Source organism: Thalassophryne amazonica, chromosome 17, assembly GCF_902500255.1.
Source record: "Thalassophryne amazonica chromosome 17, fThaAma1.1, whole genome shotgun sequence".
In the NCBI taxonomy this organism is placed as follows: Eukaryota; Metazoa; Chordata; class Actinopteri; order Batrachoidiformes; family Batrachoididae; genus Thalassophryne; species Thalassophryne amazonica.
Genome location: NC_047119.1, coordinates 46024490 through 46038225, shown reverse-complemented (window position 1 = coordinate 46038225; position 13736 = coordinate 46024490). Strand labels below are relative to the sequence as shown.

The window sequence follows — 13736 nt, the reverse complement described above, 5'->3', positions numbered from 1 at the left end:
AGCAGAAGACTATATCCACAGGACAAATGGCTGCACACAGAACGATATTCAGTAAATCACAGCAGAGAAGGTTACCTGAGTGGTAGCTGATTTCTCGGCGGGGAGGTGGAGTTGCAGTCCGGCTTTTATGGAGGATGTGGTTGATGAGTGACAGCTGTCACTCCCAGTAGTTCCAACGCCCTCTCGTGCTTGATGCCCGCACTCTAAGCAGGGCGCCATCTGGTGGTGGTGGGCCAGCAGTACCTCCTCTTCACCGTCCCACACAACACCAGCCCTTTTGTACATGTGGCTACAGGTAGATAATTCAAAAAATTATATAAAGAGCTGTTCTGGAAGGCACAATTCACTTTGTGGACTAGCTGCAGCTGGTGGAAATAACCGCACATGTGAGTCAATGCACGTTCACACGCACTGATTAATTTACTGCTCTGATATATTCAATCATCTTTACACTTATATTTATTCCCTGTCTTGACAGTTTTCTGTTATAAATCAATATATATGGCTGAGTAACGTAATACAGTGATCCAGCAGTGACCACGGCACACCAGAGGTTTTTTTTTTAAATTGGAGCAAGCGCGCAGCAGACAGTTTCATCCACCTTTTCTCAACGAATTGTGACTAATTTTACTTTTTCCCTTCGTTTAGGAATCGTCGTGTACCGTGTGACTGGGCCATTAAAGTATTTGTACAAAGTGTATTGATATAAGGAGTTCTCAGAAGTCGTATCTGTTTAGAATATAGATTAGGCTAAAAATCAGTGGGCTCAAATGGATTCTGAAGTTCATTTCTGAATAAGAATAAGATGAACTTTTTTATCCTGATCTTGAAGGAAATTACTTTGTCAGAGTACCGAATAGTAAACTTTTTTTTTTTTTTTTTTTTTTTTGACAAATTTGCACCATATGACGGAATGGTGATACTGTTATTGTTTCCCAGACAGGATATCTTTGGTTCAAGGTTGCCTACACCTTTATTTTTATTTTTTTTTTTTTTGCAAATTGCAATAGTTTTATAATGTATAAATTACAGTCTTCTCTGTATTTAAATATTTTAGCTGTTTTTTGTTTGTTTTTGTTTTTTACAGAATTATTCTTGCAATCGGAGTTTCTGTAAAACAATGGAATTTTCTCTTTTTAATATAATGCAGTTACTTTATCATGTTTGATGATGCACAGTAAACTGTTCTGACTCTGTAAGGAGGAAAACAAGACTTTGACTTTCCTGTAATCCTACACCATGAGTGATTCATGATTAAATCTGTGATAAAAGTTTAAAAGACCATTAAGTACAGCTTTTCTTTTCTTCTTTTTTTTAATTAGCTCCTGGCAGAGACTGAGCATCTCCGACACTGAAATATGAAGTGACAGCTGAGGGAGGAGATGATGTTGATAATGTTCGTGCTCAATGTATAGTTAGTGATGTTGCTAGAGGAGGCTGCAAACAGACATCAAACATCCAGATAGCCGCCGGGTCCTACCTCCCTCTGTGTTCCGCTCTGAGCGAGGACCGCACTATCGCGCCGAGGCCTATCTTCCACTGCACCCGGCAAACTAACCTGCAGAAGGAAGATAAAGAAAAATAGGTTCAATTTCTTCCATCTGAGAAAGTGTGTTTGTTCGAGCGAAGAATCCATTCCCGTTTTCCCGGGACCTTTGATCTGGGATTACACTGAAAGCTCTGAGATGAGAGCTGTGCGTCTGGCCTGGCAGAGCTCATGGTGGAGCAGCCTGAGGTGGTCATAGCCTCTGAAGTGAAAGCTGCTCCAAAGCGAGCTCGCACGCTCATAAGTGGATTATTACACGAATGCCAATTTTCATCAGCGGAGAACACGAATAGAAGAAAGAAGGGCCTGATCCAAACTGCTCTCAGCATCCTCCAATCCATGAAGACACTCTGTCATTGATTTGTTTAAAATACACAAGATCAAGTGGTGTTCATTTGTCTTTTATAAGACCGGAGTGCTTTAATCTCATTCACGTTGCAATTAGGCGCACCTTGTCACCCTCTGCAGCAATGCACTGCTGTGCCGCGTTGCCCTTAATTTCAGTAAATTCATACACAAAGTCAGTTCTCCACTTTTTTATGTGATGCAATAAAGAGACGAGGTACAGACATGCAGTCTAACAACCAATTTTAAAGGGAATTTATAATTTATTTGGCAGCTGTTAAACACTCTTGCATTAAAAAGAAATCTGAAATTCTGATTAAAAATCAGTCATCAATTCCCATTGGTAAAATATGCCACAAAACCATTTTATCATGGGTGCAATTTGGTGGGGGATAGGGGGGACATGTCCCCCCCCCCACCATTTCAACCAGGGGGAACAGAATATGGTATGCCCCCCCCCCACCTTCTGACATATATGTGTGTACTTGAAACATGCTATACCAGTCTTATGTGCAAAACCATGTCAGAATAGTATCTTTGTTTCTGCAAGTTTGTATTTTTAGCAGCATTAACTTGTTTACAACACCTGTTTCTTGTTTGTCACATTCTGAATTTTCTGGGACTGCATTTGCCCAGATTTGAAACCAAAAATAGTTGCCTCTAGGGACTAGTGTCTACACATATGTATCAATGGACCATATGCTAATTTACTAAATTCTGAAAGTTAGAAAAGGAAATCAGAAAAGCTATCTGGGACCTGAGAAAGCCCATCTGCAATTATTGCTTGATCTCCAAAATCAGTCTATGCAAGCGAAATTATGTTCAGTATGAGTGTTGTCATTAGTGCCACTTCGAAAATTAAATTCATGATAAGTAATTTATCCTAAACTTATGATCTGTTGTTTTTTCAAACTTATGCAAAACAAATCTTGAGAAAAAAAATACAGTATGCGATAGTTAATAATTATTAAGAGCCTGTTCTTTCATATTTATGAATACATTTTACCACATTGCAGTTGTTTTTTTAATGAAAACTCAACCTATCATTCTTTTTGAGTTCTACACATGTGGTGATACCTTATTTACACCAGGATGTTAATAAAATCAATGCTGGCTATTCTCAGAATAAAGTACTTATATCCACAGTTTCAAATTGCATAAGTCAAATGGTGTCCACTTTATGGTCTTCTCAAAACATTAAAATTACTGTTCTGGATGCTCAGAATGCATCTGAGCTGATCTAGAAACCGCTGGCTTCTGGGGGCCTAAAGCCGCCCCCAGACCCCCGGCCTACGGGCTTCGGCCCTGCGGGCCTCACACTTTGTCCCCCCCAATTTCTAGTTCTAAATTGCGCCCTTGCACTTTATTGAATCTTTCTTGGAAACACCGCATGACATTACACAGCTAAAATTGCTCCAAATTTGGTAAAACGTGGTCCAAATTATTGGTTGAGCTGATGTGGTTTTTAAAAAGGGAAAGTCTGTGCCGGCTGCCATACTTAGATGTCCTGTTACGGGGTAAAATGTCAAAGACTCCAATGCATGTCTACCTTGTTTGATCCTCACTTTGGAGGCCAAATAGTCAGTACAGTCAAAAATGTTCCATGTATTAATCCTGTTCGCTCAACCAAAAATTTGCATCACTTTTTGCCAAAACTGGTGCAACTTTAACTTCTAACTCCTGTACAAATTGAAACTGACCTTTGTCATTGTTTTTGCTGATTTTACACCATTGTTCTATAATATTCCATCATAGACTATACGTTTTAGGTACTCCGGTGCCTACCTGGCTGTAGGTGCCACCCTGGAATGGTCATCTTATATTCTGTGTGCCCTATGGTATACTGACATTGGATTGTAAATGTTGTGGATCAAAAATCTGCTTGGCCCATGTCAATATAAGCCTCAGTCATATTGATGTTCCAAACAATGATGCTAAATAACAATATTAATCTAAATTAGACACTGCTGGTCTGATGTAATGACTGTGAAACATGGCAACATATTTGTCAGGTTTTGGGTGTGTGATCATGTTTTTTTGTTTTTGGTGTCGCAGTTGTTCCTTCATTGTGTTTGTCTCCCTCTGGTGATGACTCTTAGCCTTCTGTCCTGTCTACACACCTGCATCCTGTTGATTCACTCACCTGTCTTCCGTTCACTCATCATCCCTGCAGTATTTCGGCCTGGGGTCTTGCCTGTTTCCAGCCTGTTGTTTGCATGATTACATGTTGCTGTTAATAAACAGACACACATTAGTTAGTCCACTGTCCTGTTTCATCTGCCATGTCTGTCTGTCCATCTGTCTGTCAGCTAATCCGACTCCAGCGTTCCTGATCATTGCATGGCTGCTCATCACTCTGACTGCTCAGACTTCCTCTGCTGTTGGCGCTTCTGTTGTCTGGTCAGTCTATCAGCGCGCCCACCTGTCACCTCACCCTTCAGCTTGTCAGCTTTCCTGAAAATCATCCTGTCAGTTGGTTCTTCCTCCCGCGTTAGTGGATCCTCAGGTCAGCCTTCACATCACTAAAGTCAGTGTCTAAGCAAAAGCAGCGCTGCACTGGAAGAAGGACGGCTGGACGTCATGCGTGTGAACGCACCCGTTCCCTGTTCGTGTGTGCAGATTTCAGGACTTAAAATAAATATCATTGCACGTGCAGATTAAGTTTTAGAGCCACAGAAAATTCCAAGATGTGATACAAATGTGTAAAGAAATAAACGGTGTATATTCTCCTGACTGGAGCTGGGCCCAGCCCACAGCCAATCAGAGTGCGGCTTTTTAATCACATGATGTTGTTGAAATGACGGGTGATGAGAAAAGTAAAAATAGCATTTATATTTATATAATATTGTACAGAAATAATTTGCTAAAAAGATTTCAAGGTCATAAATGTTATTTTTTTCAAAGTTCTAGAATGATGGTCATAGTGGATATTTGGAGGCTTTGACTTTGATTTGTAATGATTAAGAATAAAATAATGTAGTGTGGCCTATCAGAAATTTTAAAAAGATGTAATTGTGATGGAATTTTTTTATTATTATTATTTATTAAGTCAGCGGTGTGGCAGCATATTTTTATTTAGTTAGTTATTTTGATACATGATTTTTTTTTATTCAATTGTTATTTTGTTATTTAAGATAAAATATAATTTCAGTTGCACTTTTAAGAGGCCATGTGATGATTTTTTAGAAATAAAGGATATTTTTCAGTCATAATTTGTGTGTAGCTAATTCTGTTCAAAAATGTTAGAAAATCATATCATGAACTCAGAAATGTGAATTGTATTGAATTGTGAGTTGAGTGTATTGTTACATCTCTACTACTGAGATATCAGGTTTTGAAATATGAGGTCTGTGAGAAAAGTATCCAACCTTATTATTAAAAAAAAACATATGGATTTGAATCACGTGTGATTACATCAGCCAAGCTTGAACCCTCGTGGGCATGCGAGAGTTTTTTCACGCCTGTCGGTGACGTCATTCGCCTGTGAGCACGCCTTGTGGAAGGAGTGGTCCAGCCCCCTCGTCGGATTTTCAATGTCTGAGAAGTTGCTGAGAGACTGGCGCTGTGCTTGATCAAAATTTTTTCAAGAACTGTGAGGCACATCCCAGTGGAGACCATTCGAGAAATTCAGCTGGTTTTCGGTGTAAATTTTAATGGCTGATGAGAGATTTTGGATTGTTTCTATCGCTGTAAGGACGTCCCACGGAGCGGAGCTTGGTGGCTTAGTGGTTAGCACTGTTGCCTCACAGTGAGAAGGTCATGGGTTCAATTCCTGCCTGTGGCCTTTCTGTGTGGAGTTTGCATGTTCTCCCCGTGTTTGCGTGGGTTTCCTCCAGGTGCTCCGGTTTCCTCCCACATCCAAAGACATGTGGGTTAGGTGGACTGGGATCTTTAAATTGTCCATAGGTGTGCGAGTGGGTGTAAATGTGTTTGTCTGTTTGTAGCCCTGTGACAGACTGGCGTCCTGTCCTGGGTGTACCCCGCCTTGCGCTCTTCGATTGCTGGGATAGGCTCCAGCACCCCGTGACACTTGATTGGACTAAGCAGTTGAAGATGAGTGTGAGTAATTGTGCGTGTGAGGTGGCTGGGTGAAGTTTTACGAAGTTTAGTAAACAGGATCTCAAATTCCATGCAAGTACGCAATATGTCAGACTAAATTGTCTGTTTGAAAAGAAAGCACAGACTTCGCCGCTGTTTGTTTCGACTAAAATGCACTGACAACCCTGACTATCAATTCTGAAAACAAGAAGATAAAATTAGAGATATTTCAGTTTTGACAAAAGTGCATTCACAATGACAGAAATCATTTAACACCACAATGATCGTGCAAGTGACCTCTTTTTTCAAATTTAAATCTATTTTACAGCAGAGCTGGAGAATAATATCTCAGCCTGCATTTCATTTAGAAAATGTATATATCCATTTATTAAATGACTGTAACTGTGTCTCTTTGTTGGTCTCTGTCGACATCCTAACATTATAAACTGCTGCTGCGCAGGCTTGTGCTTGGATTAGATTTGTTTCTATGAGATTCATTCCAGCCCTAACTCTGGTCTCGGTGCTCATGTGGCTTGTTTTCTTGATGAATGCCCCCCTGCCCTGGCAACAGTCACTTGCAAGATCTCTTCTCATAAAGCCTCCTGCACTCAGCCTGCAACCTCCAAACCTTCACTGTGAACATTCGCAAACAAAATGCATGAATTCTAAATAAACAATGACAAGATTAATACTTTTTAAAAACATGCCATCCTTTAAGACACCATGTGTGCAGGCTCTGGCTGTGGGTGCATGTGGCGTGGGAGCAGGTGATTGAGTTTTGATTGATGTGTTTGCTCTTTTCCTACGGGACCAGAAGCAGCCGTATTTAAGACCTATGGCTTCATACGGAGTGAAGTATCGATCGCTGGACCTCCATTCTGGTTTAGTCACACACCCTGAAGCCCGACAGCTCTCAGTGCTTGAAATGGTATTTTGCTGTAAGCAGAGTTAATTTTCCAATCAAAGGTTCGTATTTGCCACCATTTATTCAGAATTCTATGATGACACTTAAAAGCACAAGCCTGACTTGGCATGTATTTCAGTTGTCAACAAATTCCCTGAGAGACAGTAACTAATAATTAATTTAAGTTGCCTAAAGCTGTTTCTAAATTATGCTGAAGCAGCAAAATCATGCAAATCCTGGTACAAGCACTAAATCTGGGATGATGATTCCTAAGATTATACTTAACAAATGTGGTCAATTGGCCACTTCAAAATCTAAGATGGCAGCCATTTTCCAAGATCACCACCAAGATGACTTACCAAAAAACACTTTTCGTTATGAAATACTCCAATCGCAATTGAGACTTTTCAGGTTTCAAATCTCGCAAAACCTCGGAGAGGTCGCCGCACTGCGAGATCTCAGTAACATTGAGAACTGCATTGAGACGCTCTGATCACGCTGCACTTTAACTGCTGCACACGGACAACAGCATTAACATCGCAACATAAAACTATTTTTATATTGTGCCTAAAACTCTCATGAATATATTCTCTGGGTTTATAGACATTGTTATTGCGTTTGTTTTATGTAAACATGCGAGAATCACAGACTGTCTCTCTGTTATTTTCAGTGGGAGCTGCTGTGAACTACGCTCGCTTCCTGATCATGTCGTTCTGGGAGAAAGTGAAGTTTGCTCTTTAACGTCTTGATTATTGTTCTTTACAACACTGTTTGTCCTCTTTGTTCCAGACTAATATATATAATATGTCTGAAATTTGGTTTGTGCTTATTAAATTCTACGCAGATTAAACGTAGCAGACACGGATTATTTGTTATAATTGTTTTGGCAAGTTTTCAGGGTATCATGCATGCAGTCTCTTATTAATGTGATGAAAAGTATAAAAAAATACATTTTTGTAGTATAATATTCATTTACAATAATCATCATGTGGATTATTTATGTTGTTTTGACTGCAGCGACACTCTGGCGTGCAAGGCATTATGGGTACGTGAAAACCCCGAATGGGTCTGTCTCACAGCATCAGTGAAACCCAAGATGAATCCATAATTTCACAATCGCCAAATTGACCCCATTTTTCTCACAAAAATGCAGTTACTTATTTGATTGGTGTGATCTTGCTGTCAAATTGCAGGTTTTCAGGCATGTTGGATTAAATTTTTCATGTTCCAACATCAATATCCCACTCTTAGTGACATAAACTGCCATTTTTCCATGTTGACTGCAGATACTATATTCAACACTGAACACATTTTAATAGGCTGACATGCAGTAGTTTCAAGAGATAAACGCTTCAGAAATGTGCTGGGTGAAAACCATTAATACTAAATGTAATAAACCTCCCTCCAATTTGCCACATAAGCAAAATAAAAACATAATAAATAGCATAAATAGCAAACAAAAATATGACTAAATGGAATTTGACATCAATAAAATTTAAATCAATCAGATAGCATTTCTATGCAAAAACTGATTTTCAATAGGTAATTTTTCAAGTGGTCAATCAACCAGATATGGTGAGTAGTGATGCCGGTAACATGTTACATAGTAAGGCGTTATTGTAATCTGGCCACTTTTTTCAGTAACGAGTAATCCAACGCGTTAATATTTCCAAGCGTTACTATTATTTTTGTATTGTGGGTTGATCTCAGAATTAAAATGGTGCTCAGAAGAGGGAGTGTTGAGCACTTCACACCGGTGTCAGGAGCACGCCGTTCGGTTGAACTGTCCACTTTGCCCATTTTCAGCAAGCTGCAAGCTTTTCCTCCACTGTGCTCCGAGTTGAAAAAGAGTTTTCTCTCAAAGCGCTCTGATCTATGGCTTTACAACGACATTTTTAAGCTTTTTCCCCCCCTTTATTTTAAACTCTGTGTCGCTCTGTGTCTCCTCACTAAAAGCAGCTGATCCACAACGTGTTATCAACAAATAGTCTTTTTTGTTGTTGTTGTTCCACCCAAATGCGCCAACTGTCTCTTTCTGAGGACGACATGACAAAAAAAAAAACCTGGAAAAAAATTCTTACCTGTCAATCTGGTTGTGTTTTCTGCATAAATAAACATTATCCATTCTTCTGATCAGACAGCAAGTCGGGGCGAATCCACATGGGAAGGGGGCTTGGATGGGTGGGGGGGGGACATGGCTCCCCACAACAGCCCTAGATTAAAGGTCCACTTTTGAAGACATTTTTTTCATACAATTAATACTTATAATAATAATAATTTCAACAACTAAAATGTTTGGAAAGAATTTAAATGTTAGCAAAATGTTTGAAAGAATTTAATAGTTACATTTATAAACAATGTTGGTTAGAAATTGTAAGTTTTACCGTTACAGTGCTGTCAGCAGTTAAATATGAGGTCAAGAAAGATGTCTTTATTTTATTTTTTATTAAAACAAGTATTTATGTTCACTGAAGTCAAGAAAGACTGACTACAAAGTGAGTATTGGCAAAACAGGTTATCATTTTCATGCTGAGGTGGCAGGGGATGTTGTCAGCAGCTGCTGAAAGTAACTAATGAAGTAACTAGAAATCTAACTTAGTTACTTTTTGAGTCATCAGTAAAGTAACTAAGTCACTTTTTCAAGGAGCAATCAGTAATTGGATTACTTCTTCAAAGTAACTGTGGAAACACTGATGGTAAGAAATATGAAAATTGCCATGCCAAATTTGATATTTGTACTTGTGCATGACTTTTGCATTATCTGCTCCAGTATTGCCTAAAAATACAAGCTATACTAGACAACAGACAAACGCTAAGACGGATCAAATTTAAAATAATTTAGCACATTATCCATCCGCTCACCAAATTTCATCAACATGCACAACGTTTTGAGTTAAATGTTGCAATGCGTCAAACCCAGTGGGCACAGCAACAGCAGATCAACACTCTGCATTACGGTTTTGATATCAATCAACATGATGTCGACGTCGCTCCGGTGTCATTCCCCCGATTTTGTAATGACATCAGAATATGACACTGATACATCGAAATGTGATTGTGTTTTGATCGGAATTGTATCTATTTACTTATTTATTCATGTACACAAACTAGCAGATGTTGGAATTGTTGAATTTAATATTATATGTTGAATATGATATTGAATATCTTTGGTGATATCTGCACTGATTCAATTTTCACATCAAATTTTCTATGTTGAGTCAATGTATTTTATCCCGCTCCTGTTTCTGACTGCACCCTTTGAACCAAGGGTCTGGATGGGATATCCAGACAGATTTCTTGACCTGAACAGTGTGCTCTGATTGGCCAAGAGCTCGTACATCATCACTGAAACTTACTTGTTGGACAACATGAGCTTGGAAAGGAAAATTATTTTGTACATTGAGAAAAAAGACTTATTGTCATGACACGTTGTATAGCATACAAAACTAAACCATGATATTTTGTGCACATTTATCCAATTTTCCCCATGCAAGTGTTTGTGTTTTGGTTAAGGTTGGAATAACAACAAGTTGAATTTCCACCTTTTTGGCAGCAGGAGGATGGAAAGTCGGCCATCTTGTTTTCAACGAGGTCATCGCTGCCTTTCAGCTGATGAACATATCAAGATTCAGACAAATTTTTGTGTTACTTTTCATTAGTTTTGCAATGAATTTTTCATGAGGATAACCTGCAACTATAAGAAAAAGCTAAACTTTATTACGACATACAATGCTTACAGTTTTTACAATCGTTACCATTTCTAGTAGACTGCAGCACCCTCTGATGGCCACAATCGAAAGGCGTGCATGTCTTCATTCTGTGTCTGACTCCTGTGAATGAGTGTCTCTGTGAGTGGCTCACCTCATGTTTTGGTGTCTGAGGGACTCAAACCACAAGAGGCTGTCCACAGCTTCTCCATCGACTCTCAAGGTGACCTTCAGTCTGTTTGTCACTCTTTGTTTACTGTCTCAATCTCACTGTGCTATCCAAAGAAGGCTCAAAAAGCTCTGAAATATGTTTATAGAAAATACCATTCAGTAGACACAAAATCTCTTGACCTAAGGTCAAAAAAGTCACAGCAAGGTCAAACCCATCCAAGAAGCTGATTTGGAGATGGTCTTACACACTTTGGAGTTATTCACAGAAAGGACGGATGAAAAGATGGACACGCAGTACTAGCAACAAAAATGCCTCTCAGAAGTTGAAAAAGAAAGGCAGTTTAATTAAGAAAACATGCTTTTGGTGGGGAATTTCTTCACTCTCTTCTGTCAATCAACAAAATATCTCCTTTTGTTGATCATCTTTTTCTGTGTGTGTGTCCCTCAAATGTGTTGACTTTTTTTCCAAAACCAAGATTGTTTTGAAGAATTCATTGTTTTTCATCTAAATAGTCATATTTAACAATGTTGTACATGAGTTCATTGATTGCATGACATTATTCTGCACAATGCCATTACACAGTTAATTTCTTTTGATACAATGAAATGGCTTTTTCTTAAAACAATCATCCAAGATATAGCACAAAACATAAAAGAAAGGATAAATTCATAAACATACTTATAGTTTATAGTCAGCTGTAAGGCAAAACTGAACAGTCTGAAGAAATTTTCTAAAAGAAGTTCACGTATGTCTTGTAGCAAACAAAGTAGCTACTAGCTTAGCCCAGTTACTACAGTGGCTCACCACAACTGCTACTTTTGCTAACTGGGTGTTGATGGCTTGAAAACTATTATGAATTTGTATGAAGAAAAAGAAGAAGAGCCTTTTTGGGGGGGGCGGGGGGGGGGCAAAATTTATTTTAGAGTATTTTCAAGAGTATAAGTCACGTTTTTTTTTTTGTTTGTTTGTTTGTTTGTTTGTTTTGTTTTGTTTTTTTACTAGTTTAGGGGGCCCTACATCTTATACTCATGTGCAACTTACGACTGAAAAATCATACATTTCTTATTCATAATAATATTTATAGTAACTATTTATATAGGACTTTCTTAGGAATGAAAGCACTAAACAAAATAAACTCTAATATTAAAAGAATAGATGCCAATAATAATAATACACTACAGCAATGCATAGAAATACCAAGTTAATGAGCTGATAATACAGAAAAAGCTGTTACTTATACTCCAGTGTGATTCATATTCTGGTATAACTTATATATATGCCTTTTTCATCTTCAAAAGTCCTTTTTAACAGGTGCAATTTATACTTCGGAAAATAAATAATGTATGTTTTTTTCTGTGATATATCACAAAATAATAATGCTAGTATTTATTTGCTCCTTCATGCTGAATTTTATGCAAATTGTGAACTAAGAATTTTCAATTTACAACGAGGAAAAATACTTTTAGGAAAGCTATGTTACAGCACTAATCTCACTATTGTGACTGTAACTTATGTTATTATTCACAAGTGACACATCAGACTTGTGTGACAGTTGTCTTATTTGTCTAGCAGATGTCCAGCAAAACTTTGATCTAAAATATTTATAGATTTTATGCAGAATTCTTCCCAGTGGGATGTCTGTTGGCCTGTGACCTACAACATATTTTTAAAACAAGGCCACCAAAGTCAAAGGTTGTAACATATCCATCCATCCATTTTCTTCCACTTCATCCGGAGTCGGGTCGTGGGGGCAGCAGCTCAAGCAAAGCCGCCCAGACCTCCCGATCCACACACACCTCCCCCAGCTCCTCCGGGGAAACCCCAAGGCATTCCCAAGCCAGCTGCAAGATGTACTCCCTCCAGTGTGTCCTGGGTCTTCCCCGGGGCCTCCTCCCGATGGGATGTGCCCGGAACACCTCTCCAGCGAGGCTTCCAGGGGGCGTCCAAAAAAGATGCCCGAGCCACCTCAACTGACTCCTTTCGACGTGGAGGAGCAGCAGCTTGACTCTGAGCTCCTCCCAAGTGACCGAGCTCCTCACCTTATCTCTAAGCATCCAGCCACCCTGCGGAAGAAACTCATCTCGGCCTCTTGTACTCACAATCTTGTTCTTTCGGTCATGAGCCAAATCTTATGACCATAGGTGAGGGTGGGAACGTAGATCGATCGGTAAATCGAGAGCTTTACCCCCCTTCTCAGCTATCTCTTCACCACGACGGTCCAATACAGCGACCGCATCACTGCAGATGCTGCACGGAGCCGTCTGTCGATCTCACGCTCCATCTGTCTCTCTCTCGTGAACAAGACCGCAAGATACTTAAACTCCTCCACTTGAGGTAAGGACACTCCACTGACCTGAAGAGGGCAAAGCACCTTTTTTCTGGTCGAGAACCATGGCCTCGGATTTGGAGGTGCTGATTTTCATCCCAGACGCTTCACACTTGGCTGCAAACCACTCCAGTGCATGCTGAAGGTCCTGATTTGACGAAGCCAACAGAACCACATTGTCCGCAAACTGCAGAGAGGAGATTCTGTGGTTCCCAAACTGGACCCCCTCTACACCCTAACTGCGCCTAGAAATTCTGTAATGAACAGAACTGGTGACAAAGGGCAAACGTGCACTGGAAACAGGCTTGACTTACTACCGGCAATGCAAACCAAGCTCCTGCTGCAGTCATACAGGGACTTAGCCCTTAACAAAGGACTCTGGACCCCGTACTCCCAGAGCACCCCCCACAGGGCGCCTCGAGGGACATGGTCGAAGGCCTTCTCCAGATCCACAAAACACATGTGGACTTGGTTGGGCGAACTCCCCATGAACGCTCGGGCACCCGATGGAGGGTGTAGAGCTGGTCCACTGTGCCGTGACCAGGACAAAAACCACACTGCTCCTCCTGAATCCAAGGTTCGACTATCGGTTGAATTCTCTTCTCCAGTACTCTGGAATAGACCTTATGGGGGGGCTGAAGAGTGTAATCCCCCTGTAGTTGGAACACACCCTCTGGTCCCCCTTCTTAAAAAGAGGG

The 13736-nt window shown here is 39.9% G+C and overlaps 1 long non-coding RNA gene across 1 annotated transcript in view; it reads left to right on the top strand.

Moving 5' to 3' along the window:
* LOC117529768 overlaps positions 1-8089 on the top strand; it is a 482119-nt gene extending 474030 nt beyond the window's left edge. The window contains exon 3 of the long non-coding RNA XR_004566096.1: positions 8027-8089. This is a non-coding gene — a long non-coding RNA (uncharacterized LOC117529768). The remainder of the gene's footprint in view (positions 1-8026) is intronic.
* The last annotated feature ends 5647 nt before the right edge of the window (positions 8090-13736 follow it).